This window comes from Giraffa tippelskirchi, chromosome 8, assembly GCF_054371585.1.
Source record: "Giraffa tippelskirchi isolate mGirTip1 chromosome 8, T2T-mGirTip1v1.2.pri, whole genome shotgun sequence".
NCBI lineage: Eukaryota > Metazoa > Chordata > Mammalia > Artiodactyla > Giraffidae > Giraffa > Giraffa tippelskirchi.
In genome coordinates this window covers 26,823,894-26,850,736 of record NC_137282.1, presented here as the reverse complement: position 1 = coordinate 26,850,736, position 26,843 = coordinate 26,823,894, and the positions used below count along the sequence as shown (strand labels likewise).

The window sequence follows — 26,843 nt, the reverse complement described above, 5'->3', positions numbered from 1 at the left end:
GCATTTCAGTTACTTTATCTGTTGCCTTGAGAATTTCTGTTCACTATCCCCACCTGGAAAATCACATAACGCTGTCATGGTTGCCTGTCCATAGGAACCTTTCTCCAGGACCCTCTCCCGTCAAAGGAAAAGTGCTATAATTCCTAAAGGATGGTATAAAACTTAACTGAGGTAGTGGAAGCAGAGGTATGGCACATAGTATGTGCTCAACAAAACATGCACTGAAGATTAATGCCATATCCTTTGTCTGTAAAAAAAGGTAGCATTTTAATAAGGGATGAACATGGGTATTTTTCTAACCATATAATGATGTATGTAATGTTTCTTTTGATAAGGTAGTTCCCCTAAAAATAATCATTTCTGTAAATTTAACGATGAGCTCCAGAACACTGATTTTTAAACCTTCCAAAAATTCATTTTAGATTTTTATTTTTTAAATGACTTTATCAAGATTCTCTAGAAGAAAAAAGAAAGAACAAAACTCATAGAAAGAAAAGAAAGGATAAATGTCATGTCTGATAGTTTTCACTGTGACCTTCTTTTCTGTAAATACCTTTGCAGCAAGCATTTCTGTGGCATTTTTGCCATGTAACTAATTGGTTATATGGCAATTTTGCCATGAAAGATAAAATAACTAGTTGACAGTTTGGGTTGACATATACAATACAAAAAACATGACAGATGACAAAGATTTGCCCCAAGAGTTGATTTCTTATTTTAAAACACACTACATTTGAGGAGAAATAGGCTGAGGGCTTAAAAGGCACAGAGTTGAACCCACATTTTGAACACAACTTTGAAATATCTATCAATGAACATATTGCCAAGAACATTCAACCATGTAGAAGCTTTCACAATACACTACAAAGATCAGTTACAAATCCGCATCCCAGTACTTGGAAATGGATACCTCTCTTAATGAAGAAAGAAACTTTAGTAAAAAAGAAAAAGTACAATGGCAAGCAAGGAGACAAATCAACAAGAAAAAAAAAAAGTACAAATTCTTGCAACAGAAGTGCTTAGGTATAATGCACAAAATAAAAGTTATTTCACAGTGTCGCCATGAATCTATACACACCTTAAATGTATTCAAATATTCTGTATTTTGCAATAAAGACTTTTAATTTTGATATCATGCCTCACAACTCATTATGTCCGTCTTAATGTCTCTCTCTTATTTTTTGCTATTTTATCTTCTATGGTAAAATTGCTTTATGTAGCAATTAGTTATTATGCAGCAAAAATGTTTGTGGCAAAAATGCTTGCGGCAAAGATGTCTATAGCAAAGAAGTTTACAACAAAAATACCTAGAACTGACAGATGCTATGAAAATTAATGTATATTTGATTCCTAAAATATAAGATGACTGTATTTATATTTCAATAAATTATAGTGTTTCTCACATACTTCTCTTCCTATGTTATATATTCCTTCTATTACTGTCATGAGCATCTTATTTCTGCAAATCAGCTTATCAAATGGCTACACTGATTAGTTAAGAATATCGATAAAGTTTTCTGACTGATCCCTCAATTATGGGATTTACAGTTGTCTGGAAAATATTTTGGTTAAAACTAATTACCTAGAGAATTTTTACTTCATTATAAAAGCAAATGAATGTTCTATGAATTTAAAAAAATATCAAGTCCATATTATCCCACATACTGCCCATCACTGACCACCATGCTCATCCACATTTGCTCCTGGGGTGTTTCTGAACCAAAACCTCCACATCGCCTGATTTAGCATCAGGTGATGAAAAGGAAACAAACTGACTAGACATGCACTTGGCAAGCTCTTGGAATCTGGTCTTTCTGATCTGAATGGTTTTACAGGTAGAGGGATCTAAATTCATGTACAAAATACTCATTCATATTAATGGTAAGAAAAATAAATGTGCACCATTATTTAGTCCCAATCAAATAGAGAAATAGATTGTAATACAGAAAAATAAACTTCACTAGTGCAATCCTTGCTTTGAATGGCAGAAACATTGAAGTTAATTCTCTTTAAAAAGTCAGAAGAAGCAACAGCAGAAAAGAAGAAATATTATTTTTGTTGGTTTCAAAGGAAAGAGCTCAGACTGTTTATGTATGTAGGATTTATACCCAAATGTTACCTTCACTAATTAGAAGCTTAAGTCTGTATTTAAAGATCTCCCCAACTGCAAATTTATCCCAGGAGCTGAAGCAGAGAGAGATTTTAAAAATCTAATTATTTTCTAAATGATTTTCACCAGATGGTGTGTACCTCTGTTTGGTGCCTGGTGCCTAGAAACTCCATATGAAGCCAGGTTAGCTGTGTTCACATAGACCACTCTCCGTGGGTTAGCAGCATAATCTGCCCTCTGATTAATGGGAAGGCAGGACTTTTGCAATGTGTAATCTGACACACTGATGCTCGCAGTGATGACTGCTGTGCATTGAGAACTCAGACATAATAAAGTCAACCGCCCTTCTCTTACGTGTCTTCTTCCTTGTGAAACCATTCTTTCTATACTTTGCTGCTGTTTAGTCGCTAAGTCATGTCTGAATCTTTTGTGACTCCACAGACGACTGCCCTCCAGGCTCCTCTGTCTATAGGATTTCCCAGGTGAGAATACTGGAGTGGGTTGCCATTTCCTTCTCCAGGAGATCGTCCCGACCCAGGGATCAAACCCACATCTCTTGCATCTCCTGTAGTGGCAGGCAGATTCTTTACCATTGAACAAACTGGGAAGACCACTGAAATAGGAATATAATCTATTCTGCTGATAACTAAATTTGTACATAATGTGAGGTGGCTCTGTCCTCTGCCTAGACTTTTCTTTAACCTGACAGGTGAAAATTCTTATCGGGTGGTGATGAGAGGAAAAAAGCAAAGCAGAATGGAGGGCAAAAACTGTGTTGTGATGTGCCTGGCTGGTCAGGGCAAGCATGAAGGATGAGTTGGTCCCTAGTTTCCAGCACTGTTCAGACCGAATCTCTCCAGATGCGGCTGACAGGCTGATAAACCAGGGCCACCAACTAACACTACTACAGCTATTCTAGGAGTCAGAGTGAGCTGCAAGACCCAGCATACCTATCTGTACTCAAACGCAAGAGGATGAGCTCCATCAGATGAAGCCTAGATTGGAAAAGACCTGAAGTGGGGAATGAACCATGCCATAGGTAACACCACGCTTTACGTGAATCAACGAAGTTCATGGACTCCCATCATCATGATATGGGGATAATAGAAAGGTGACTAGCTGGCTGATTATATGCATTTCTGTGCTCTTTGGAAACACATCAGTAATAAAGTCCTGGATCGTATTATCTGAAATGCTTCCAAAGACCCTCTCCTAGGATTTTTTCCATCCCTCCTAGAATCACATGACAGTGTGTTGTTAAGTTATAATGGGAAATGTACAATCTTATAAATATTATAATACACTCTTTATAGGAGTACCCTTGAAGATATTTACCATATTACATAACATCTTTACTGTGCAGAAAAAAAAAAAAATCACCTGGGGATCTTGCAAAAGTGCACACTCTGATTTAGTACGTCTGAGTGGGAGCTAAGATTCTGCATTTATAGCAAATCCCCAGTGAGGCTGATGTTGCTGGTCTGTGTACCACACTTTGCATAGCAAGTTTTAACTGATGTCCCATGGTAGAAACTTACTCTGAAAAACTGTGATTGCTGGAGAAATGGTTTGTTTTTACTACAGAGTACTGCAAATTGTATCAAGCTGGACCACAAGAAAATACCAATGTTTGATCATTTTTAACATATATTGGGCAATTTCTTGTAATATAGATACAGTATAGTAAGGGTGGTGGTTTAGTTGCTAAGTCGTGTCTGACTCTTGCGATCCCACTGACTGTAGCCTGCCAGGCTCCTCTCTCCATGGGATTCTCTAGGCAAGAATAGTAGGGGTACTATATACTAATCAAATTTTTTTTCTTTGAGTTGATAGCTAGGGAACTTGTAACCAAAATTGTGGGCCCCTTCAGCAAAGCATAGAGAAGCATTTACATGAAATGCATTTCAGGCACTAAGGCCCCTTCCTTTATAAAATAAGAAATCTTTAAGTTACAAGTCAACATGAATTGACTCCTAGGGGGGAAAAAAATACTGACTTACATATTTTTGGTTTACCTTCTGAAAACAGGGCAGACAGGGACTCAAATAGTCACATCAGAGTTTAATGCACTCTACCTCTCAGCTTTGGTTTCTTTTATGATTATTTCATTCTTAGTGTTTTTTTCCACCTAGATGGTTCCTTGCAGCTCCAAGATTATAGGTTATCTTCTCAGCAATTCCAACATAAAAAGAATTTCTCCATCCAGGAACTGAATTTCATTGGTGTTACTTTGACCAGAGAAATGGACAACACTGGTTAGCTAACCCTAGCTCTCTCTCAAGCCCTCTCTGGATCTGGGTCAACCCTGTCAAACTCACATTCACTAAGAGTTGGCAAGGGATTATCCTTCAAGGAAAAATTGAGTTTTATTACCAGCAAAAAGAACATTACTCAGACTCCTTCCTTATGACACCTACACCCTCAGAAAGCAATCCATCCCCAGCACTGGCATGGAACTTGCTTCAGCCAATGACATGTGAGCAGAAGTGATATGTGTCATTTCTTTGTGGAAGTTCTAAGAATGTGGGCATATCCTGCTATACTCTCTCATTCCAAAGCAATGTCTCAGATAAGATCAGCTCCATTTAGTCTGGGTCCTGGAGTGAGGATGACAGCAAAGTCAGAGCTAATTCATATGAATGTGCAATGTGGGCAACAGATAAGCCTTTGTTGTAAGCCACTGAATCCTGGGGTTTGTAATGGAAGCAACTCTCAGCTTAAACTTATTGATAAAACAGGCAAAAATAACAGATGTTCATAATATTGAACATTTCATTCCAACATGCACACTGATTCTTTTCCAACATGCAATTTCAAAAATACCCACACCAAATTCAATGCATATGTTAATTATACATCTAAAATCCACTAACTCCCCCCTCCCCAACCAAAGAAGGGGGTCATAAAATCTTATCCTCTAAACAAGGATCTGCCTCCAGATCCAAGGTCAGGATCTTTGGGTGACAGGAATTTCTCTAGGTCAAGTCCAGATTAGCTTTTACTGGTGGACCAACCTATGGTTAAATGATATATTTAAATATATGAAAATTATATATTTAACTATCCCCAATATACATAATATACAGTGGTGGAAATAAAAAAAAAAAAGCATAATTACAAAACAAAACAAACCCTTCCTCTTGTTTCGAAAAGGAGGTGAATGAACACAACAGAAGAGTAGGAGGTCCAAAGCAAATAAGAATTGGAGCCCTCTCAGGAGAAACAGCCTCTTGGTCAGCCAGTCTGTCTTTTCCAATTCTGTGGGAAAGAGACAATGTGACAATGTGACGTCACTGTCACATCTGAGATGGCAATAGATAAGATTCTCCATCTGGGGCTGCCCCAACTTATGGGGCTCATTTGGATCTCTACCAGAACATCAGAACATAAGCCTCAAGTGCGAAGTCCAAAGTGACCTGTCCCTTGTCCTCAGGCTTCATTTTAGTCTAGGCTTTTTATGGTCAAGACCTTTATCAGGAGATGCTTGGATGGACTTTTTTTCTTTGTTTTTCTTCATGTTTTTATACTAAAGTAAAACTAGTCTCTTTTCATAGAACCTTTGCAAATTAGTCAACACATGCCAAAATTCTGTTATTTTTCTACCACATTATTACTTTCTGTCTAGGAAGTATGTGGATTGATTTCCAAGGAAATTAGGTAACCAATCACTTTGCTACAATATCACAGTGTTTCAACTGTTGGACCAGGGAGATGGGTCTCACTAGGCTTCATGTTACTTCAGCTTAGCTGGTGACACAATTGAGATTCTGTGATTTGCAAGATCTTACTTCTATATCTATGCTCCAACCACTAATGACAAAAAAGGTGAAGTTGAATGATTCTGTGAAGACCTACAAGACCTCCCAGAACTAACACCAAAAAAAGATGTCCTTTTTATCACAGGGGACTGGAATGCAAAAGTAAGAAGTCAAGAGATACCTGCAATAACAGGCAAGTCTGGCCTTGGAGTACAAATCAAAGCAGGGCAAAGGCTAACAAGTTTTGCCAAGAGAACACACGGGTCATAGCAGACAACACAAGATGATTCTACACATGGACATCACCAGATAGTCAGACCTGAAATCCGACTGATTAATCCTTTGCAGCTGAAGATGGAAAAGCCCTATATAGTCAGCAAAAACAAGATCTGGAGCTGACTGTGGCTCAGATCATCATTTCCTTAATGCAAAATTCAGGCTCAAATTGAAGAAAGTAGGGAAAACCACTAGGCCATTCAGGTATGACCTAAATCAAATCTCTTATGATTATACACTGGAGGTGATGAATAGATTCAAGGGACGAGATCTGGTAGACAGAGTGACTAAAAGAACCATGGATGGAGGTTTGTAACATTGTACAGGAGATGGTGACCAAAATCATCCCCAAGAAAAAGAAATGCAAGAAGGCAAAGTAGTTGTCTAAGGAGGCCTTACAAATAGCTGAGAAATGAAGTGAAAGGCAAAGGAGAAAATGGAAGATATACTCAACTGAATGCAGAGTTCCAGAGAATAGCAAAGAGATAAGAAAGCCTTCTTAAATGAATGATGCAAAGAAATAGAAGAAAACAATAGAATTGGAAAGACCAGAGTTCTCTTTAAGAAAATTGGAGATACCAAGGGAACATTTCATGCAAAGATGGGCACAATAAAGCACAAAGATGGTATGGACCTAACAGAAGCAGAGGAGATTAAGAAGAGGTGGCAAGAATACACAGAAGAACTGTACAGAAAAGTCCTTATTAACCCAGATAACCATGTTGGTGTGGTCACTCACCCAGAGCCAGATATCCTGGAGTGTGAAGTCAAGTGGGCCTTATAAAGCATTACTACAACCAAAGCTAGTGGAAGTGATGGAATTCCAGCTGAGCTATTTAAAATTCTAAAAGATGATGCTGTTAAAGTGTTGCACTCATTATGCCAGCAAATTTGGGAAACTCAGCAGTGGCCACAGGACTGGAAATGTTCAGTTTTGATTCTAATCCAAAGAAAAGCAATGCAAAGAATGTTCAAATTACAATACAATTGCACTCATTTCACACACTAGCAAGATTATGTTCAAAATCCTTCAATCTAGCCATCAGCAGTACGTGAACTGAGAAATTCCAGATGTACCAGCTGGATTTAGAAAAGGCAGAGGAACCAGAGGTCAAATTCCAAACATACACTGGATCATAGAAAAAGCAAAGGGATTCCAAAAAAACATCTGCTTCTGTTTCATTGACTATGCTAAAGCTTTGAATTTGTGGATCACAACAAACTGTGGAATATTCTTAAAGAGGTGGGAATACCAGACCACATTACCTGCCTCCTGAGAAACCTGTATGTAGGACAAGAAGCAACAGTTAGAATTGGACATGGAACCATGGACTCGTTCAAAATTAGGAAAGGAAAGGCTGTATATTGTCACCCTGCTTATTTAACTTATATGCAGAGTACATTATGAGAAATGCTGGGCTGGATGACTCACAAACTGGAATCAAGATTGCCGGGAGAAATATCAACAATCTCAGATATGTAGATGACACCACCCTTATGGCACAAAGCGAAGAGGAACTAAAGAGTCTTTTGATGAAGATGAGAGAGGAGAGTGAAAAAGTTGGCTTAAAACACAACACTCAAAAAAGTAAGATCACAGCATCCAGTCCCATCACTTCATGGCAGTAGATGGGAAACAACAGAATCAGCAACAGACTTTATTTTCTGGGCTCCAAAATCACTGCAGATGGTGACTGCAGCCATGAAATTAAAAGATGCTTGCTCCTTGGAAGAAAAGCTATGACAAATCTAGACATTGTATTAAAAAGTAGAGACATCATTTTGCTAACAAAGGTCCATATAATCAAAGCTATGGTTTTTCCAATAGTCATAATGAATGTGAGAGTTGGACCATAAATAAGGCTGAGCAGCAAAGAATGGATTTTTGAACTGTGGTTCTGGATAAGACTCTTCAGAGTTCCCTGGACAGCAAGGAGATCCAAACCAGTCAATTCTAAAGGAAATCAAACCGGTCAATTCTAAAGGAAATCAATCCTGAGTATTCAGTGGAAGAATTGGTGCTGAAGCTCCAATACTTTGGCCACCTGATGAGAAGAGCCAACTCACTGGAAAAGACCCTGATGCTAGGAAATAATGAAGGCAAGAGGAAAAGAGGATGACAGAAGATGAGATGGTTGAATGACATCACTGACTCAATGGACATGAGTTTGAGCAAACTCAGGGAGACAGTGAAGGACAGGGAGGCCTGGTGTGTTGCAGTCCATGGGGTCACAAAGAGTCAGATGTGACTTAGCAACTGAACAACAACAACCTTTAGGAACTTTTTAAAAATCAGGTTAGGTTCTATCATTGAAACCAGAAAAACCAAAATCTAACTGATTTAAGGGAAAAAAAAATTGTAAGGTCTGGACTAGACCAAAGAAATAAAGAAAAAGTCCAACAATCAGACTTTAGAGAGGATGAGATACAGGAAGCTCCAGAAATACATGTAGCAGAAAAGAACGGTTTTTAATTTGGGGGAAAGATTTTCTCCAAATGCCCACCACACCCCTTGTATTCTCATTTTTATTTTATCTTACTTTATTCTACATGGCATTTTAAGCTACCAAAACTCCTTTGGGAACAAGATTTAGAATAAAAAATAAATAATATCTAACATAAACATCTAATGAAAAGAATTCAGTTCTTTCTTGAGATTGGAGAAGCTCGCAGTCTCTCATTTGAATAGAAAAGGACACACGTGGATGTATCATCTCAAATTTGGTTTATATCTCAATGCCATCCTTATCCTTCCACTATTTTTGCTGTTTTGTCTCCCCTAAACCTGCCCTCAAGCTAGTTCTCCTCCTTTATCTTCTAACTTGCTTTAGTAGCACCAGCAATCAACCCGAACACCTTTGGTATAAACTTTGAAATAAGTTAAACTCATCCCCATCAATATCTACCTTTTCTCCACTCCTGAAAATCATCCAGTGTTGATTCTACCTCCAAACTATCTTTAAAGACTTTTCCTTCCTTTTATGATCCCACTGTCACTGTCCTCCTGAAGGGACCCTACACTTGATCCTTACAATATTTTCTTATTTATTTTGGAATCTTCCCAGATCCCTTAAACAGGATCTAGCATATGATACATACTAAATAGGTGAGTAAATACATGCGTGAGTTTCTAAACTCGTAAGAGTAGTAATTTTATCTCTCTTGTTCACTGTTATGCCTGCACTTCCTCACACAATGCCTGACACATAGCATATCTGCAATAAATATTTGAGAATGAATAGATCTGTGAACAAATTACTATGACAGCTTTTGACAGCATCTACAAAACAACATGGAATTTATGTACAGCATCTCATTAATCGAGATATGAATTTGAGTGATCAAAATGGAAGTTATTGAAGACTTATCAAAATGGAAGTATCTTTTCAATTAGCAAAGTAACATGTGTGTACAGACATTTAGGAGAGAAAGACAGACTGAGAAGTTGCCTCAAAGAAAAGCACAGATTTGAAGTCTCATTCACTGTCATTCTTTTCTACATTTCATGGAGCTTCTATCTGGAACACAAGGGGTAACTTCTGCAAAGGGGATTCTGTGTTAAGACGGATACAGACAGAGGTGAGACTGTAACTTAACGGCAGAGGAAGAATGGTGGTGACAGATACTTCCTGACTTTGGCTTTACTTCTCCATGGGGCTTCTATCCCATACACTCCTGGCAATTAGCAGTCCAACAAATCCATCATTAAGTTTTAGGGAAGATGTAGGAACATTCAGTACTAAGTATATTCAATCATTATCCTTTAGGCTGACTCTCCTCTGAGTTAATTAAATCAAATAAGTATCTTTCCATTCCCTGGGACTTGGGGGGGCAGGAGTCCAAGGCACTTGAGAAGTCACAAAACAGCCATTAGATGTTAATAACTAAGAACTGCTCCAACCTCTGCTGCTTTCAAATGAGAAGACCAGAAGCATAAAGCTCCATTGGGCATTACTAACTTCCTGAGGCACTCAGCTGCTGAAAATGAATTCTTCAAATAATAGTTTCCTTTTCCAAAATTTAGCTGGATCAGATATTTTTAGTTTAAAGGTCCTAATGAGACTTTGCAGGAACATGCACAGCAAGGGGGGTTCCTGTACAATAAATCACTGGAGGTGTGCCACCTTACGGCTGGAAACTGGAATAAATAACTTTGTTGATTTATAGCAGATGTTTTTTGCTTAGCAGTAGCCCACCAAAGCATGTTATACAGCAAACTCCATGAGACTCAGAACCGTTTCTGTCTTGCTCACTGCTATCTATATGGCACTGAGCAAAGCCTGGCAGATAGTAGGTGCTCAAGAAAAATTTTTGAATGGACAAATGTAAGTCTTATCTAAGTGCACTGCAATCTTCTCTGGTCAATTCCACCGAAATGCAAGCAATCAGAAGTTTCAGTCTTCAGACAGAAGAAATAGAAAGAAGCTATTTTGAAGTGAAAATGCTTTTGCTTAGTAAATTCTTGATGGGGTAGAAATCATTGACTAGAAGCTTGAGGGACAGAGTGAAAGCCTTTTGCATAAAACATTGTTCCTTGAAGATACACTGTTCTTCATATACAAGGGGTTTTCACATATATTTCTCAATAATTATTTCTATTGCATCTGTCTAGTCTCAGCCCCTAGCCCAGTACCTCTAAGTTTGAACTTAATAAATGTACATTTGACATTGCATGAATGTTTATTTTGGTCAAACTGATCATAAGGTATATGCTCAGAATTTACAACTGTACAGATGTGCTTCTTCGAAGGCAGCCTGTCCTTATCTTTAGTCTTCTTCATGACCAAGGGTTCTGTTGAAAAGAGACTGGATGAACATAATGGCAGAATCAGTAGATGTGATTCATGGCAGTTCCTCCATCTCCAAAAAGAGAGTCATAATGGCACCTAATCACAGAGTTATTTTTACAGACTAGATGATTTCATATACGTAAAATATAGAACATTCCCTGGCACTTCGGCTTCTAGAAAATGTGATGCATTATTATGTTTGTTGTTGTTACTGTTATGAGTCACAGCTTCAATTCCTTGTACCTTGGAAGACTGTATTTGGCTAAAAGGGAGTCAATCTAAACTAACAAATCACTGTAGTAAATTAACCAGAATGCTTGGTCTTTTTTTTTTAAATTTTTCCTGTAAAACAGGAGTATTTTTACAGAGAATTTCTAGAGACAACATTCCCATCTAAAGCAAGAAATAGACTCTTAATGGTGAACACTGCAATTTCTGACTGAGCAGAAAGGTGTAGACACATCAAAGCAGGTGGCTCAAGGCAGACTTTTAAAGCCCACGGTGCACTGTGTCCCTGACAAATCCATCAAGCAGGACATGTGCTCAGCCTCTGTCCAGAGCCAGGCCAGTTCCCTGTCTACTTCTGTGGGCCCCCCTTCCTTCACCCGTTCTTTCCTCATCTCCATTCACTCTCTTCTTCTTAATTCTATTCTTTAGTCAAACTGTGTTTCTCCTTTGGTGAGCTGTGACTGGGAGGATGGGATACATTCCCTTTGTAGGCAAATATCCATAGTGTTCACTTTGTGACCCTTGCTATGTTCTCTGGATAATTAACTGGCAGTGCACAGAAGTAGAAGAGAATTCTCCATAGTGCAGTGATTCTCAAAATAGCCTTAGGAGATCTGCCAGGGATCTGAGTATTTTTTATCTTGTATTTTAATTTTGATAAAATGCTTTGAAAATTAATATGAGCATTTTCTCAATCATCTAGAGGACCATCTTCTGTTTGCATATTGCTATGAAATTTCAGTACCCACCATAGACACTGTTGTATATTATCACATAGTGTTAAATGATCATCTAAAATATTTAGGTTAATTTATGTTATATTCCTCCAACTGGGATCAGCAAAATCCTTGCGATTACCTTGGGACTCTGCAGCTTTTAAAGTTTGAGAAACAAAAAGACATACTGATAAGACTGAAGGGAACCAGAGTCCATATAAAATAAAGTGAATATGTGGTTTTCAATAGAGGTAGAAAATAGATACAAAGAACTCTGGGTGAAATTTATAATGAGTCTTAATCTTCATTAACAAATACAGAATGAAGTCTAATTATGTACTAGAATTTCTTAAGTCCTGTCCGTACAGAAACACGTAAAACTTTGTTGCTGCCCTCAAAAGTTTGACAACAGAAAAGTAAGACAGTCACCAATCAGGGCCTTCACTGTCAGCATTAGAGCAGAGGCATTTTTAAACTGCACAAATAACACAAACTTCTTCTTTAAAAAAGAACTGGAAAAAGCTCCAGAGTGAAGACAATATTTGAGTTGGGTCTTGAAGCCTATCTGGACATACATGAGGCATAAAGATGGGAGTGGAAATGAGAAAGAAGAGGACATTTTGGCAAAGAAGAGGACATTTTGGCAAAGAAACAGTGAGAAGGTGTCTTGAGGAACTAACAGACTTTTGCATGGCCTGAGTTTCAGTTTAGTGCAGAGCAGGACAAGAATTTGGAGATGAGAATGGCTACAACTGAAAATGCACTTTGAAGCCAGATTTTGAAAGCTCTTTTATATCCTATTAAGCAGCTAGATCTTTACTTTATTGGCAACAGTAAGCACACAGAAGTTTTAAAGCAGGCTAGGACATGATACATATTTTTCCAGGAAATAACAGTCAATAGCATGGAAGACAAATTAAAATGAATGAATGCTTTCAAACTGTGGTGGTGGAGAAGGCTCTAGAGAGTCCCTTGGACTGCAAGGAGATCACACCAGTCAGTCTTAAAGGAAATCAGTCCCGAATATTTATTGGAAGGACTGATACTGAAGCTGAAACTCCAGTACTTTGGTCACCTGATGCGAAGAGCCAACTCACGGGAAAAAGTCCTGATGCTAAGAAAGACTGAAGGCAACAGGAGAGGGGGGCGGCAGAGGCTGAGATGGTTGCATGGGACCATGACTCAAGGGACGTGAGGCTGAGCAAGCTCCAGGAGGTACTGAAGGACAGGGAAGCTTAGCGTGCTGCAGCCCACGGGGCTGTGGAGAGTCGGATACGACTGAGTGACTGAACACACACGGAAACTAGTTAGTTAGAAGGTTATGACAATAATCCTAGCAGTGCAAAAACCAGTGAGTCTTTGACTCAGATCTTATGACAGAATTGGAAGAGACAGAAACAAAACACCAATTTTATGGGGAAGAAAAATGAAACAAGATTCTGTAGCTTCTAGTGCAGAGCCTGAATAGATATGAAGGGGACTGACAATGAGATAGGAGATTCAACAAAGAAAAAAAAAAATTGAGCTGCTGGTCGGCTATGATTGACAGCAATGATGTGGGTTATTATGGAAATGTAGAATGTGACTTGATTTGATAACTTGTGAAAGAACTTACCTTCTCTCCAGGTATGATCCTTTCCTTGCATCTCACTCACTTTTCAACTCATTTCATTTCAGTTCAAGCCCCCAAATCCCCAATTAATCTGCTTTCTCAAACACTAGCAAAGTGTTGAATCATTAAAACCAGTATTCTCTTTCCAGGCCTCAACTTACTTGCTCTTTTACAGAAATTGAAGGTAAGTATTGATCTATAGCTAAGGCAGCCATATACTTTATTGTTCAAACACATTCCTGATTGTGCAAGAGGCACTATTAATAATTATGTTGGGATAGTCCCAAAGAAACCAGAATATTTGGTCTCCAGAGAGTCAGAAAGATGCCAGGTCTAGAAACTGTCCCAGAACTGGCAAGTATATCCTGAGAAATAGTAAGGCCACCCCAAGTTTATCTTGAATAATAGTGGAATAAGGAGTCTGATATTTAAAGGACATCAAAAATCTTCCCGTCTCCATCAGCACCCAGGCATACTCTGGTGGCAACTGGGGAGGGGGAAAACCTTTCCTGAGAAGGTCAGAGGAGCAAATGGAGGTAGGGGCTGGGAGGCAGCATGATGCCTTCCAGGCCTCCAGGCTAAAGCTAGTTAGAGGATGAAACTTAAAACACCAAAGACAAATAAGCTAACTTCCAATTTTGCCCAGTTACCCTAAGAAAGAAAATCGGTCACACGAAGAAACACATTAGCTCTTGCATCCATAAATTACTTGCTGCTGCTGCTGCTGCTAAGTCGCTTCAGTCGTGTCCGACTCTGTGCGACTCCGTAGACGGCAGCCCATCAGGCTCCGCCATCCCTGGGATTCTCCAGGCAAGAACACTGGAGTGGGTTGCCATTTCCTTCTCCAATGCATGAAAGTGAAAAGTGAAAGTGAAGTCGCTCAGTCGTGTCCGACTCAGCGACCCCATGGACTGCAGCCTACCAGGTTTCTCCGTCCATGGGATTTTCCAGGCGAGAGTACTGGAGTGGGTTGCCATTGCCTTCTCCATAAATTACTTGAGTGACACATAAATGTTGGAGTTTTAAATGGGTAGGAAGAGATTCTAGACTCAGATGATTCTGCTTATTTAAAAAGAACTACGCAATAAATGAGGAGAAAACAAACAGCAACAAAAAGACTGCAAAATATTAATTATCTCTTGCTTTTTGAGGCCAAACAGCATGTTTAGCACTAAGCTAGAATTACTCATGAAGATTTCTAGTTCTTAATTTCACAACGTCTCCCTGTGAAAAAGATAAATATCTGCCTTATAACATTATTTTTTAATCAAAATGTTGTAATTTCTAACTTTTAAAACTTGTGTATAGAACAGAAGGATTAAAAACAACATTTCTGGATTTGTACTACAATATACTAATCTCCATATTTTTAATTTTCCTAAAGCTGGACCATCAGAAGATATTTGTTATGCCTTTCCAATTTGCAATTTTAAAAGATCAGACTTCTGCAGCAAGTATTGATGCTTTAAAGCATTTCTAAAGTTATAGACCATCTGAAGAGGGTTTCTTACTGGGCCTAAGAGCCACTTCATTATCATTTAAAAAAATAAAAGCAATGCAAGCTTTAGTCTTTGAGAAAGTACATTTTTACCAAAATACTACTAATGCTGACATATTGTGGTTTTGTGCTTTTGATTTGTGATAGAAAATGTTTTTTTTTAATAGAAATCACAGTGGTTTATATGTAATTGTTTTTCTGCAACTAAAGAGCCCAAAATTGTATTTTCTATTTTAGCAACTGATCATACACTTTTATCTGCAATTTATAACCCTATATGGCTATCTATCATTTAACCTTTAAAAAGCACCATTAATATTTTCTGAACTACAGAGAAGTTGGCAGAATCCTTCTGTTCAATGAAGGAAATAAGAAAAATAGACATATCAAGTGAGGATCAAAGTGAGAGAATAGAGGAAAAGACCTGAATATAACATTTAAAATGTTCTATCTGATTGAATTTTACGATGGCCAGAGAGAGAAAAATGCAAAGCCCCATTAAGAAGCAAGTTTAAATATGTGTTATTAATCTCCTAGGCTGGCTGTTTCATAATCTTAATTATTGAAGCATAGCATATAAAAGGCCTGAGCCCTGAATTAGAGTAAGTGAGATGGTAGCTTAGGCATCAGGGGGAAAAAAAACCTGCTGATTGTAATTAAAACAACAAAATTGCATTTATCTACTTATTAAATGTTCCAGATTTGTCCCAAAATGAAAGGAAGCAGACAACCAATGCAAAAAAGGAAAGCGGAGGGAAGGGAGGTCCTTTTGTGGAGATAGGGTAAAGAGAATATACCAGTGCTGAGAGTGCCAAATGGACAAACCAAAATCATCTTCTGGATAAGCCTAAGAAGTGTATTAAATATCATTAAATTCCTATAAAATCTCACCTACTTGAAGTAAGCAAGATTTGTGATTTAGCTATTTGAAATAGCCAAGAAGTTTTATGATAGTCTAGGCCTCTGGAATTGTTGAAGCCTGAAGAGAGAAGAAAAAAAAAAGAAAAGAAAATCTTTTCCTTTAATGATTAAGAAAAGACAGGGTTGGCTTAAACAGTGATAGAAACAACTTCACATCCACTGCCTAATATATAATTAACTTAAATCGAAATGTGTGCTTAACCTTGTTCTATGTTCTACCCATTTGGGGGCAAATAATTTAATATAGTTAGCATTTTGTATTTACTACTTCAGTAAATAATGATATTTCTTAGCAAAAGCTTGAGTGCATTGCAAGATAAAAGTTCTCAGATTTAGCTACTCCACCCTGGGGAAATCTAGTTGGTAGATCCATACGGTCATAACCCAAGGTGCAGATTTGTTGAACAGATTGTAGCCATAGAGTCAGGAAGGAAAAAAAATGAGCCTCCACAAATCTATTGCTGCAAATCCAAATCCAAAATTGATGGGGACAATCAAAGAGGTAGAGAAAACTTGCTTTAAGAAGTAAAACTCAATTCCCTCTATATCACTATGTCTTTCAGTGGTTTTCTGAGAATTCTGAATTGGTTTTTGGTAGAAATAAAGTTTTGAAGGTTGGCTGTTGTCAACAAATATTTTTTTCTGCATCTACCACGTGGAGGAAAAACCAACTTTCTTTTAGCTGCATCCCGATAGGAGGATGCCACTGGCAGCTTTCCTTTGTCTCCTTTCACCGCCATGGATCTCCAGCCATGAGATCTCGGTCCTCTTCAAAATACCCCACACGCCTATGTGTACAGGTTTCACATAATAAGTAATTTTCTGTTTCTCCCAATGACTGAAGTCACTTCCATGGAAGAAGAGACGAAGCATCTCATGAGTTCAGTTGGCATCTGCAACCAGTGACAGGTCTGACATCAGTGCCAAGGGTAGGGTCAACTAATACTCTCAAGGTACCACACACCTGGATGAAGAGGGAGACTGGCTAAATACCCCATATTTAGCCAGGATGGAAGAGCTGCTTTCTGTCTATGGGATTTACGGAATAGGGAGCTTTGCTTATGGAAACACATGAACAATGAAAGTAAGAACTCTGGACCAGTTTTGACTCTGTAAGTGAATTTTGGGCCCTGCATTTCAAGAAAAGGGGATTCTGAAGTTTTGCCTTTTAAGTTCAGTTGCTTGTTCATCTCACCATGAGAGGAATGCACATAATCAGAAATGCATAAATAAGAGGATGTTTGGAGGAGATTGTTGCTCAAAATATATGTATTTTCAGAAAAATGTAGCTTAGAAAAAAAAGCAATTCCATACAGGAGTTAAAATACAACTGAAAAGACAGACTTCTAGCAGCCTAGAAGAAATAGCTTTTATATTAGCTTAGTTATCAGTGAACTTAAACCAGATGAATTAAGCTCCTTAAAATCATAAAAGCTGATTCTCTCTTCTTATAACTCAGTGAATTTTAAAAGGACAAGGGTCTCAGGTAAGGAGTGCTTTGTAAAATGTGTCTCAGTTTTGTAAACTGCTCCTTGGCTTCCAGAATTGGAGGAGTTTCCGATTTTTATAAATGCTTATTCTGTTTAAAATTCAGATTTACTAAGTTTAGCTTCAGATATAAATTAATTTTAAAATTTTAAAAAATCATTCCCGTTGGCCTAGGAAAATGTCTTTCCCATTAGAAACCATATCCAGATTTTAAGGACTCATCATCATAAAAATGTCCACTCCCCCAAAATTTATCTACAGATTCAATATAATGACAAAATTTTTTTTTGCATATAATCTGACAACCTGATTCTAAAATTTATGTAGTAAAGGGCCAAGGAAGGTAGGGGTTTATTATCAGATAGTGAAGTGAAGTGAAGGTTGCTTAGTCATGTTCAACTCTTTGAGACTTCATGGTCTGTATAGCCCTCCAGGCTCCTCTGTCCGTGTAATTCTCCAAGCAAGGATGCTGGGTTGCCATTTCCTTCTCCAGGGGATCTTTCCAACCCAGGGACTGAATCCAGGTCTCCTGCATTGGAGGCAGATTCTTTACCATCTGAGCCAACAGGGAAGCTCTATTATCAGATATATTGAATCTTATTGTGAAGCAAAGGTAATTAAGATAGCATGATATTTGTCTACAGATAGACAAATAGATCCAAGAAAGCAGATTGGAAACTACAGGAATAAACTCTCACGTTTAGAAATCTGATCCTTCATGAAATGGGGCTTGAAGTACAATGGTAAAGGACAGATTGTTCAGAAATGGTATGAGCACATTTAGTTGTAGATACAAAATAATAAAAATTATATTTCTACTTCACGTCCTCTCCATGTGTAACTTTAAGGTAGATTAACGAATTATATATTTCAGGCAAAAGCACAAGCTTTTGAAAGACAAAAAAAAATATCTCAGGATAGGATATTGAAAAGGACATAAAAGACAACCATAAAATAAAGACTGATAATTACACTACATTAAAATAAAGAATTTCTGATCATGAAAAGAAACCATTAAAAAGTGAAGAGACAAGCCTCAAATAGCAAGGATGTGTTTGCAAAACACAAAACCAACAAAGGTTTGTGGTATGAAGAGCATATAAAGGATTCTTACAAACGAATTTTTTTTAAATGACAAATAATGTAGCTATCAATGCAAAGAAACAGAAGAAAACAATAGAATGGGAAAGACTAGAGATCTCTTCAAGAAAATTAGAGATACCAAGAGAACATTTCATGCAAAGATGGGCTCAATAAAGGACAGAAATGGTAGGGACCTAACAGAAGCAGAAGATATTAAGAAGAGGTGGCAAGAATACACAGAAGAACTGTACAAAAATGATCTTCACTACTCAGATAATCATGATGGTGTAATCACTCACCTAGAGCTAGACATCTTGGAATGTGAAGTCAAGTGGGCCGTAAAAGCATCACTATGAACAAAGCTAGTGGAGGTGACGGAATTCCAGTTGAGCTATTTCAAATCCTGAAAGATGATGCTGTGAAAGTGATGCACTCAATATGCCAGCAAATCTGGAAAACTTAGCAGTGGCCACAGGACTGGACAAGGTCAGTTTTCATTCCAATCCCAAAGAAAGGCAATGCGAAAGAATGCTCAAACTACCACACAATTTCAGTCATCTCACACGCTAGTAAAGTAATGCTCAAAATTCTCCAAGCCAGGCTTTAGTAATATGTGAACCGTGAACTTCCAGATGTTCAAGCTGGTTTTAGAAAAGGCAGAGGAACCAGAGATAAAATTGCCAACATCCACTGGATCACTGAAAAAGCAAGAGAGTTCCAGAAAAACATCTACTTCTGCTTTACTGACTATGCCAAAGCCATTAACTGTGTGGATCACAATAAACTGTGGAAAATTCTGAAAGAGATGGGAATACCAGACCACCTGACCTGCCTTTAGAGAAACCTGTATGCAGGTCAGGAAGCAACAGTTAGAACTGGACATGGAACAACAGACTGGTTCCAAATAGGAAAAGGAGTACATCAAGGCTATATATTGTCACCCTGCTTATTTAACTTATATGCAGAGTACATCATGAGAAACGCTGGGGTGGAGGAAGCACAAGCTCGAATCAAGATTGCCAGGAGAAATATCAATAACCTCAGATACGCGGATGACATCACCCTTATGGCAGAAAGTGAAGAAGAACTAAAGAGCCTCTTGATGAAAGTGAAAGAGGAGAGTGGAAAAGGTGGCTTAAAGCTCAACATTCAGAAAAGAAAGATCATGGCATCTGGTCCCATCACTTCATGGCAGATAGATGAGGAAACAGTGGAAACAGTGGCTGACTTTATTTTTCTGGGCTCCAAAAATCACTGCAGATGGTGATCGCAGCCATGAAATTAAAAGACGCTTACTCCTTGGAAGGAAAGTTATGACCAACCTAGACAGCATATTAGAAAACAGAGACATTACTTTGCCAACAAAGGTCCGTCTAGTCAAGGCTATGGTTCTTCCAGTAGTCATGTATAGATGTGAGAGTTGGACTATAAAGAAAGCTGAGCGCCGAAGAATTGATGCTTTTGAACTGTGGTGTTGGAGAAGACTCTTGAGAGTCCCTTGGACTGAAAGGAGATCCAACTAGTCCATCCTAAAGGAGATCAGCCCTGGGTGTTCACTGGAAGTACTGATGTTGAAGTGGAAACTCCAATACTTTGGCCACCTGATGCAAAGAGCTGACTCAGTTGAAAAGAACATGATGCTGAGAAAGATTGAGGACAGGAGGAGAAGGGGACGACAGAGGATGAGATGGTTAGATGGCATCACTGACTCAATGGACATGGGTTTAGGTGGACTCCGGGAGTTGGTGATGGACAGGGAGGCCTTGGCGTGCTGCAGTTCATGGGGTCGCAAAGAGTCAGACACAACTGAGCGACTGAACTGAACTGAACTGAACTGAATGTAGTAATTGGTGAAAGATAAGGAGTTTCTCAGTAAAGGAAGCACAATGGATGCATCACAGAGGAAATCACGTTCAAACTCGTTAGCAACCAGAGAATAGCAAATTAAAACTACTCTAAGACATCATTTCCCATCCACCTGTGAGGCATATGTCACTGACAGTAAAAGACACATCTCATTTAACTTTGTGCCTTAGCTTCTCCATTCTGAAGATGAGGATGATTCTCTTCATCCATATTCCCCACAGTCTGCTCTTTTATTCTACCTTCCGTTGAATTCTAATCACCTTCTTCCCTGGTGGCTCAGTGGTAAAGAATCCTCCTGCCACTTCAGGAGACCCGGGTTCGAACCCTGATTTGAGAAGATCCCCTGGAGGAGGGCATGGCCACCCAGTCCACTGTTTTTGCCTGGAGAATCCCATGGACAGAGGAGCCCAGCGGGCTATAGTCCATGGGGGTCACAAAAGTGACTTAGTGACAGGTTTTCATTTACCATTTCTGTTATATCCTTTCCTTTCACCTTTGTAACAATTTCTAATGAATTCAGCAGGAACCAGGCATTTCAACTTGTGGAAAATATAAAAGGCTTGGAAATGGAAATGGAATTTTCAGGCCACCAGATGTCTTTATGCATAAACATAAATAACACTGCCATAAAATTGACCCCAGCCTACCTTTTAAGTAGGAAAATACTCTCCTTTAATTCAACTCCGGTAATTATGGATGATTCATTTGCTACTAATTTGCTGAAAACCCAATTCAGAAAATGCTAACAATACATATATTAAGCCTTAAGTTAATACATGACATTCAACAGAAATCTGTTCAGTCTGAGACTCTTCTTCTAAGGAAGTCTTTAGACTGTGTTTCCTAATCAGTATAATGAGGTTTCTGGAATTTATGAAAACTAAGCCTCCTTTCGGCTCTAAAGTTTCAGCTCTGTGTTTTCACTATTAATGACTGTTTACTTCTATAAAGACAGATTGAAGAGCTATTATGGGTCTTCATTTTTCTTCCTCACCCTGTCTGCTTCTATGTATAACTAATGTTCTTTCTTCTCCATGTCTTTCTCTCTCTTCTTTCACTCTAGCTCTTATTGTCTCTCATACTATTGTTCTTTCACCCATTTCATGATCAAATAAAAAAAGTTAAATCAACTCAGACAATTCTACTAACTCTTTAACCTTGTGAAAAGTAATCCTCACGATACTAAAAAGCACTGCTAACATTGTTCATCAGACAATACCTAGTTACAAATTTAGCAAAATAAGAGTAACCCATATTTGTACTTCTAACCATGATCTATTTTTGCATACACAATGATACACATTCTCTTTTTATGAACCAATCAACCATCTTCCTGTTATTAGAAATTTGCTCCCCCAAGTCTTCCAGCAATCTTTAAAAGTTCTCAAAGCAATTGCTCACAACCTGGTCTGTCAGCAGGAGACCAAACCTCCCTTCAACTTTACTGGCCACTTTGCTTTGGCTCCCTGGGAATTCATCCGGGGAAGTTTACCTCTCATCTGCCCTTCTTGAGAAGTACACTGACCCTGCAAGATGCTGACTCCATATGCTGATGAAGCCCCATCCCTGTGGTGACAAAGAATCATCAAGTTCCAGGTAGAGGTAGAGAGACTGGCTTCCTCTCTAACACATCTCTTATCTTACCATCTGGGCAATGAGATAGTTCTGCTTCTGGGCTCACCTCAATTCTTCATGAAAAAGAGACTGGCCAGGTTCTGGTCTTCTCTAGGGCAATCCAAGGCTAACTCGCAGTTCAAGGGGCATGTATGGAACAGACTCCTTTCCCATGAGGGAAGGACAGAACCTCATTCTATCCCCACTTAGATATTCAAATCCTCAATTCTATCCCCACTTAGAACTTCAAATCCCTCATCTGGTGCTCTCCTCCTATAATTCATCCCCCACGTTATTTATCCCTCCAAAAATCTATGTATTTGTAACTCTGAATTTAAAATTCTCCCTTCCTCTTGGACCCCTAAGCTGCTTCTCCCTTCCCCATCCCCAACCATTCCAATTTAAAAAAAAAAAAAAAGCTTTGAGTTCCCTGCCTCATACAGCAAATTCCCACTGGCTATCTGTTTCACATGTGGTAGTGCACACGTTTCAACGCTACTCTTTCAATGCTACTGCTCCCTTTCGGTTCTCAGGGAACACAAAGCCAGTACTTTGTGACAACCTAGAGGGTTGGGACGGAGAAGGAAATGGCATCCCACTCCAGTACTCCTGCCTTGAAAATCCCATGGACGGAGGAGCCTGGTAGGCTGCAGCCCATGGGGTTGCTAAGAGTCGGACACGACTGAGCAACTCCACTTTCACTTTTCCCTTTCATGCATTGGAGAAGGAAATGGCAACCCACTCCAGTATTCTTGCCTGGAGAATCCCAGGGATGGCGGAGCCTGGTGGGCTGCTGTCTATGGGGTCGCACAGAGTCGGACATGACTGAAGCGCCTTAGCAGCAGCAGCAGCAGAGGGTTGGGATGGGGATGGAGGTAGAAGGGAGGATCAAGAGGAAGGGGACATATGTATACGTACAGCTGATTCATGCTGATGTATGGCATAAACCATCACAACATTGTAAATTATCCTCTAATTAAAAATAGAAGTTTTAAAAAAGGAAAACAAAAAGCTCCCATGTCTGTCAAAGACATAAGCACATCTTAGAAGAAGACAGATCCCTAGCCCAAACATTCCTAGGGAGATCGTTAGCTAATTAATTAGATGGTGTCCCATAAGACATGGAATTTGAACCAGATGAGTGATCTTGGTGGGAAATACTGTCTATCACTTCTAAATGAGAGAGATAAGTTTAGGATAAGTGTTAGTCATTCAGTCATGTCTGACTCTTTGTGACCCCATGGACTGCAGCTGGCCAGGCCCCTCAGTCTGTGGAATTCTCTAGGCAAGAATACTGGAATGGGTTGCCATTCCCTTCTCCAGGGGATCTTCCCAACCCAGGGATCAAACCTGGTTCTCCCACCTTGCAGGCAGATTCTTTACCGTCTGAACTACCAGGGAAGACTAAATGAGAGAGAAGCCAGCATTTATTTTCCTTACCGAAAGGTTGAGTCCATCTTCCTATCTAGCTTTCTCAATTCTCTCTTTGTCTACAATGCTGTAACTTTTTCTGACTGCATATAAGTAAGTGCAAAATACTTGAAAATTGTACAAAACTGTAAGAAAACTATGTATAAGTCACTTTGAAATGTTATCACACTGGCACAATCTCTGTTAAGATCTTGGCCTCTCTACTTCATGCTCCTCTTGTGAACATACAAGTAAATACAGATTAATTTTACATAAATGAGATCATATCGTACTCCCTGTGTACATCTTTGAAATGTTTAATGCCGTCTTTTTTTTTTACTGCCCCCACTCTTATCAAGTTTTTCATTCCTCATAACATTCTCTGAGAATATCTTTTTGTGGTTTTTTTTCTCTCTCTCTCTCTCTGACTGCAGAGTTGCCTTAAAAATGAGACCACAAGCATTCACGTACCCAACCACCTCACTAAAACTAAAATATTACCAATACAGCTGATATTTCTTCCACATCCTTCCCCCAATGGCATCTTCTATGCATATATTAATCACTATCCTAAACTGGGGCTTCTCATTCATGGGAAGGAATCTGTGTGTCATATATATCTTTGTCCCTCAACAATATGTAACACTATCTTAAATGTTTTTAACCTTCATGGAAACGCTCTTTTTTTCATTTAACGTGGAGATGAGGAACTCTACTTTATTCATTTTGGGTACTTTGTATTCTATGAATACACATCTAGTTATTTATCTGTTCCCTTGTTAAGGGACTTTAATATTGTTTTCAGCCTTTTGCTATCCTGAGGTGTGTTGCTGTGAACATTCTTTCCAGGTTGAGAGGTGGTACAGCACCGCAGGTATGGGCACAGATTCCACTGTCTGATTTCGTGAATTTGATGTATGGCTATCCATTCGGTAGCTAAGCAAACTTGGCAAAGTTATTTAGTCTCTCTGGGTCTCAGCTTCCCATTTTAAAATGGAGATAATAATGCCTACTTCATAGCAATATTAAGAAGAATATTAGCCTGAGGGATATGTAATTGTGATTTTTGTAGGCCAAACAGCATTTTCAGATGGTGCAACGTAATAAGGAGAAGGCAATGGCACCCCACTCCAGTACTCTTGCCTGGAAAATCCCATGGATGGAGGAGCCTGGTAGGCTACAGTCCATGGGGTCGCTAAGAGTCAGACATGACTGAGCGACTTCACTTTTACTTTTCCCTTTCATGCACTGGAGAAGGAAATGGCAACCCACTCCAGTATTCTTGCCTGGAGAATCCTAGGGGCAGCAGAGCCTGGTGGGCTGCCGTCTATAGGGTCGCAAAGAGTCGGACACGACTGAAGTGACTTGGCAGCAGCAGCAGCTGCAACGTAATAAAGGAGCTACTATATATAACATGCTTATGGTTGTACCTGTACATAAATTGGAGAAGGAAATGGCAACCAATTCCAGTATTATTACCTGGAGAATTCCATGGACAGAAGAACCTGTCTATGGGGTCGCAAAGAGTCAGACATGACCGAGCATGTACGGAAGCACGTACATAAATCAGTAAACATTAATTGTGATGACAATAATGATGATGATGATGATGTCTCTTTGTGTATTTACATATCAGAGTTCCTCTGGCCTATGCATGTGGGAACAGAACTGCAGGGTCACAGGATCTGTATAAAATCAATGCTTACTTACAAAATATTCTGCAGAGATTTTCTATCCCAAATATTTTTACCTTTCCCTATGCTTGGTTCTTCTTTAATATATTTCAATAAAGTTTATAATACTGTTCATAAAGGTTAAGTCTTTCTCCTCCTCTGTCCCCTGCCCTACCCCCTCCTCCTCCTTCCATTGTCAATAAAGTATTTTTAAATTATACATTCTAGACATTGATTTCTGATATATAACAATTCATTCAATGGTAGCAGTAGTGTCAGTCACTCAATTGTGTCTGACTCTTTGCAATCTCACGAACCCCCGCCAGGCTTCTTTGTCCATGTGATTTTCCAGACAAGAATACTGGAGTGGATAGCTATTCTCTTCTCCAGGGGATCTTCTCAACTCAGAGATTGAACCCGGGTCTCCTATATTGCAGGCAGATTCATTACCATCTGAGCCATGAAGGAAGTCCATTTGATGGTGGGGAGGCTTTAATATTCCAGATTCAAAGGCTCACATCCTCTGATATTAAGAGTGAAGAGAATTCTGGACTCTGTTCAGGTCTTGTGATGTTTTCATATTTTTGATAGATCATCATGACCTTCCTGAGTCAATGATTAGACAGCCAAATGATCAGACAACATTTTCTCTTTTATGGGTCAGAAAAGCTCTTTGCCAATCTCTCACTAGGATGGCCACCCAGAGCTTTTGGACACTGTTCCTTTGGCTTTCTTTTAGCTCTCAAAGGAGAAGAGTCTGCTCTAACCCTGTACCCAGAGGCCCAGAGGGAGCCCTTGGTTTTATTTACTCTCTGCTACCAGCCCTCTTCTCAGCTGGTCCCAGCAACCACAAGTGGTGGTTGAATTGAGCTGCCATCTTCCCATATCCCTCTCCATTATTCTGTATTTTCTCTTTCAATTCAAAAGATCAAGAGATTCATTCCATTGCATAATATAAGTTCTTTTAGTCCCAAGAACAAGGTTCCACCTAAGAATAGATTCACACTGTTGAGAATGGCCAATTAAACCAAAATTTCATTAGTTACATGAGCAATGATATGACCTAGAAATTTGTTAGCAATAAGGGAATGCTAAGTTAATATAAGCAATTATTAGTAATGAGCATTGTGAATAGTTTCAGGATAATGCACAGTAAACAATTTAATGCCAAACGATTAAATATTAAAACTAAATAAATTAATTAGAATTATGAAAGAGATAACTACAAATAGAATTTCCATAATAAAGCACAGAGTAGAATATTTTTCCAGATATATGTGTATCATATTTGAAAGAAATGTAACTATCTAAAATGCAATTCCTTCTATAATTTTCTTATGCTAGGAATTATCCCCTCTCTTTCATTTTTTCTTAAATCTGTCTTCTCCCTTTTCCCATCAGCACTGAAATCTAATTTAGTATTTGCCATTCTTAAAAATAAGAACAAAGCGACTGCCTGCAAGCGTAGTTCTCTCTCCACTTTTCAAAGCCAACTTTTCTGAAAGCATTAATTATAGTTTCCGTCTCCTCATCTGCAGCACCCATCTACTCCTAGCTTCTCTCATGATAGCTCACCACAGTCACACTCTACACCAAGCCGCCATTCGCTGAGGTCACTTGCCCTCTTCCTCAGGGCACCTCTGAGTCCTCATCTCCCTGAACCTCTCAGAAGCTCCACGCTCTGCAGTACCACTTTCATGCCCTCCTCCTCCCCTCCAGCTTCTCTTCCTCTGCAATAATCTCTTTGCCAGCCTCTGCTTCTCTCTCCAGACACAAAATTCAGCGCTTTCTTTTTCATCC

The 26,843-nt window shown here is 38.9% G+C and overlaps 1 protein-coding gene across 1 annotated transcript in view; it reads right to left on the bottom strand.

The window, feature by feature from the left end:
• Window positions 1-26,843, bottom strand: part of LOC145518095 (uncharacterized) — a 574,529-nt gene that overhangs the window by 196,245 nt on the left and 351,441 nt on the right. The window lies entirely within an intron of this gene.